This window comes from Arvicanthis niloticus, chromosome 2 (assembly GCF_011762505.2).
Source record: "Arvicanthis niloticus isolate mArvNil1 chromosome 2, mArvNil1.pat.X, whole genome shotgun sequence".
In the NCBI taxonomy this organism is placed as follows: Eukaryota; Metazoa; Chordata; class Mammalia; order Rodentia; family Muridae; genus Arvicanthis; species Arvicanthis niloticus.
In genome coordinates, this window is record NC_047659.1 from 75,579,328 (window position 1) to 75,584,589 (window position 5,262).

Consider the following 5,262-nt stretch of genomic DNA (forward strand, 5'->3'; position numbering starts at 1 on the left):
TGAGTTGGAAATTTTCTTGATGTCACTAATTTGTCACGGAATACTACCAATGGTCACATATACTGAATACTACAGATAATCTTCTCTGGCATTAAATATTTGCTTATATTTTTACCGATTTGGATAACAGGGAGGTAGAATAAAAACTTATATTTAGTATTTTCTCATTTTAAAGATTGTAAGAGAAAAATATTTGCCTTTAAGTTAATTCCTTTTGTATACATTCTCAGAGAATTCCCTTTGTCTTTAAAACACTGGTAATCATAAAATTTACTTGAAATTTTCTACTTATTTATGGGATAAACATTTTATTTTAATTTGATGCATACAATGTACATGAACTATTTAAGATTAGTGTATCCTTACTTGACATAAAAATAATTGTATAGATTCCCCTATATCTTGTAGAACTTCTCTAGACAGGTTAAGTAAGTACCCATTATCTAAAATTCAGAGTCCAAAACTTTGAGTACAGACAACAGAGTCACAGATGGAATCCATACCTCGCTTCATATGGCAGGTGGTTCGATGCATTAAGAGCATTGTGTGAAATTCCCTCCAGTCTGGGTAACAAATGAAGTCTGTGCTTATCCTTGGTTCCCATTCCCAAGATACCTCATTGCGTATTCACAAATATCCCTGTATCTCAACACTCAACCTATAACATGATATAGGGCACTTACTGTATATTGCTATCAGTTGTAAGATTCAAATTAAATGATACCCAATACAGGGTTTTCAGTGGAGTGGACAAGTATCCTACTGCTGAGCTACTCCCAGCCCTGCTTCTCATGAGAGAAGCTCACTACCATCTCCTACCTGTCAGGTCATCAGCTTCCAGATCATTCCCTTCATCTATTCACTCACCTTGTCCAGACTTCCAGACCCTGTCTCTACCCATTCTTCCTTTAAATCCTTGCTTCATAAAAAAAAGAAGAGTGCACGGACCAGTATTTGTACTCTTCACAGGGAGCATCCTAACCCCTGATCTCAGTCACATTCATCTGGGAAAGACCTTCATCTTGGTTAAGCTGCCTACTTGGCACCTGCACCTAAGAAAGAAGGCCTGATGGAGACAAATTAACAACTATGTTGAGTGATATCATCTCAGACCTATGACCACGTATCTCTGTTGAGCACTGAGTCAAACAGTCTCTCCAAGTATCTAGTAAGTAAATCCATTGTGCCAACCTCATTACTGTCAAATGAAATGTTTTCCTTTATAAGAATTCCTGTGGTCATGACATCTATTTAAATTGATAAAACCCTAAGATAGCTTCCAGTTATAAGTATTAGGGACTTAGGACCCAGAGAATGTTTTATGTGTTTTCACAAAGAAATAGGCTAGCCCTATGGACCCAATAGTTCTCAAAACTAACCACTTCAGGAATGATTTATTGACGGTGTATTGGGTTTTCGTTTTTATTCGTGCATGACTGATTTTAACCTGTTTAGTATAACTATAATGCTATCTTACTTCTATTTTTTATGTATACTTTTTGAGTACCTACTTTATATTTCTTCATATTCACCCTATATCATACTTATTTTTCTAGTAGAGGTTCTATCACTTCAAATGAAATTCTCTTCTCTGTCCTCTCCAACTATTCCCTCCTCTTTGTTTTTGGTTGTGTGTCTGGATGTGTGGATGTTTGTGAGGGTGCACATGAATGAGCAGGTGTCTATGAGCAGATTGGCCCGGAGGTCAGCCTTAAATCTTGTCTCTTAGGAAACATCCACCTTAACTTTTTGAGACAAGATGTCTCACTGACCTAGAGTTCACTGAATTGGCCAGTAAAACCTCCCTGCCTCTTTTTCCCCAGTACTGTGTTTACAAGCATGTAGCACCTCACTGGTTTTACCTTGGTTCAGGGGATCGAATTCAAACCCTCATATTTATGTGACAAGCACTGCACTGGCTAAGCCATCTTTTCCCCTCCTTATCTGTCTGCTTGCTGCCTGCCTGCCTGCCTGCCTGCCTGCCTGCCTGCCTGCCTGCCTGCCTTCCATCCTTCCTTCCTTCCTTCCTTCCTTCCTTCCTTCCTGTTTGTCTTTCTTTCTAAGTGGGATTTTTCTGTGTGCCCAGGCTAGTCTCAAAAGTCAGATTTCTCCTGCTCCTGCTTTACAAGTATCATGGTTATGTGCATGAGCTCTTTACACATGGTCTTGAATACACCCTTGAAGGTGTTTATCAAGCCATTAGCATCATTTGCCTATTTAATGTTTTCTAAAATCATTCATAATTTTTTCCCATTGGTTTCACAAGTACTCACAGTTTCAGGGTTAATTCCATTCACTGCGTTCAATATGAATACAGCAAAGGGGACACTGCTGTGGTATTCAGTCCCTTTGCATAAATGTTAAGTGCATCAATTACTTAATATTCGCTAGCTAACTGGTCACCCTTTTCTTTCTTTATGCATAAACTTTCCTGTTCATACTCACATCTCATGCTATGAGTGTAAAACTGAGGGCATGTGTATATAATTTTTGCTCATTTAAGCTTGCATTGTTTTCTTAAAACAATAGCAATAAAAATACTCTAGACCAAGAAAATGCAATATGTAAGTCAAAGTCCAGGCAAATGAAGTGTCCAGATCAAAGCTCTGATGACTGTCCATACGCTCATGTGTCTAATGTACCTAATCTAGAAATAGCTCTGAAAGGGACACAACAAGCAAGAGAGTGGCAATAGACATCCTCAGCATCGGATGTTCCTGCCCAAGACTGGGTGCAAATGCTGTTGCTGTGAACTTGGTAAGCCTACATCACCTTCCCCAAGAATCGTATTTAAAATCAGATGCCAATAAATATTGAATGGATGACTCTTAATATTAAAGAAGGAAGAATCAAATAAAATGTCAACCTTGCTGCCAATTTTACTCTGAATTGAGCTTAGAAAAAATGCATATAATGTTAACTTTTATGTAGACAAAATGACATATTGTCACTATGTATGATGACATAATTGGCCGTTGTGGTTAATGGAATAGACTGGAAAAGTCTTTAATCCTTTGTTGGAACAGAATTAGGAGGGGGATTTTAAATAAATCAGTAAAATATTACAAGTCAAAAAAAGAAATTTGGAGAAACAGGGTTATAAAATCTGACCAACCCAATGAAGCTTATCTGGTATCTTTGTTAGATGTCTTTAAATTATATGAGTCTTCCTATTAGCAACCATAAGTCAATGTGATTATACATTATAACCATAATAATGGTTGCATAAAATCATACAAGTTAGCAAGCATGTTGACTTCTCAGGTCATCTTTTTAAGAATTAGTGGTTTAGCCACTATCCCTATCGTTCAAAGAACACATACTTCTGTGATTCAAGGCTCGGTCTTGTCTGTTTTCACAACCCTGAGTCCATTCCACTCATTGTTGACTATTTAAAAATATTTTGTTTCCAATAGCCCTCATGTTACAAAGGATTAGAAGGGTTGATTTATTTGAAACTTTGAAGCCACAGAACTAGGAATTTGTTTTAAGCTACCAAATTCCCTGACATTTGCTCAAACCAAGGAAATAAATCTCTCTCAGCAAATGTGCATGTATTTTGTTAGTGATTTTTAAAATTATTCAAGATAGCATACATGTAGAGACATATTCATGTTGACCTACCTGTTCTCATTTCTTGTGTAAAATTCAGGTACATTCTCTCTGACTTTTCAGTAAAAGTGCATACATATCTTTACGATATTCATACAGATGATTAATACCACAGTGTTAGAATTTGAGGGTGCTATCAAATAAGCAACTATTTCTATATCGTCTACAGTTTTTCTTTGCTTCATGAGACAGTATCTCACTATGTCAATTAGGCAGGTCTCAAACTCACCAAGATCTGCCTGCCTCTGCCTCCCAGGTGCTTGGATTAAAGGTGTGGCCACAACACCTGGCTCTTCCTCTGTAGTTCTTGTATATCCATACATGTGTATCAACCCCCCAACACACACACACACAAATACACCACAAAGCATCTATTTCCACATCTTGGCTCTTCTTTCTATGCTTCTCTTTGTGTGTCTATCCAGTTCTTTTTAGCCTCAGTCAGATGTTCTAGTCCTGGAAGGGCAGAGGGAGCTAGTCAGAAACCTAATATTTAGAACAATCTTCATGGCCAGAGAAAGGTTTGTTATAATCTGCAGGCCCAGGTCTCATGCAGGATACTCAGGAGATAGGGACAAGGTGGAGGGAAACTGGCGGATTGCTAACAACGGCTTACCACTAGTACATATTAATTCCCAAGAACTAAAGAAGTATTAAGTGTTATAGACGAATGGCTGAAATGAGTGGGCAAAGACCCTTACTGCCAGCCTCAAAGGAGGAGAGGGTTAAGTGATTCTGCTCAAGATCATTGTAAAAAATATTTAAAATGATAACACTTACTGAGAAATAAGATGCCTCATCTCTGGCCCAGATACCGGTGGCTCGAGTAGTCTCCCAGCCGATCTGCTCCCCTCTGGAAACTGAGTCCTGGAAACTGAGTCTGGAGGCACCCTAGGGAAGGCACGGATAGCAGAGCAGAAGGTAGGAGAACCCGCCCACAGCCCTAGGCCTTAGAAGCACAACTGGCAGTAGACAGCCCCCCAGAGGGCACCTGTCAGCCAGACCCTGGCCCTGTGGAGAACCACTCCCACCTCTGGCCCGGATACCAGTGGCTCCAGCAGTCTTCCAGCTGATCTGCTCCCCCCTGGAAACTGAGTCCGGAGGCACCCTAGGGAAGGCACAGACCACAGAGCTGCAGAGGCACCCAAGAGAGGTCAAGGACCCTAGAGCTGCAGGCATCCTAGAGAGGACACGGCCCACAGAGCAGCAGAGCAGGGGACACCATATCCTGAAGCATCCTAGAGGAGCAACTACATTCAGAACAGCAAAAACCTAGCTGGTCTACCACTGTGGAGACTCCATATCCTGAAATATCCTAGAGGAGCCACTGAACCCAGAGCAGCTGGAGCTCAGGATCATAGAGTCATCCATACCCCGAGGAGTTCTGATACAACCAAGATAACTGGAAAGGCAGACTCCAGTCAGAACCAGTGAGTGCGAGTAGAACTACAGCTAACCAAATGGCAAAAGGCAAGCACAGGAATGTAAACAACAGAAACCAAAGTTACTTGGCATCACCAGAACCCAGTTCCCCCACCATAACAAGTCCTGAACACCACATCACACCAGAAAAGCAGGATCCAGAATTAAAATCACTTCTCATGATAATGTTAGAGGACTTTAAGAAGGTCATAAATAACACTCTCAAAG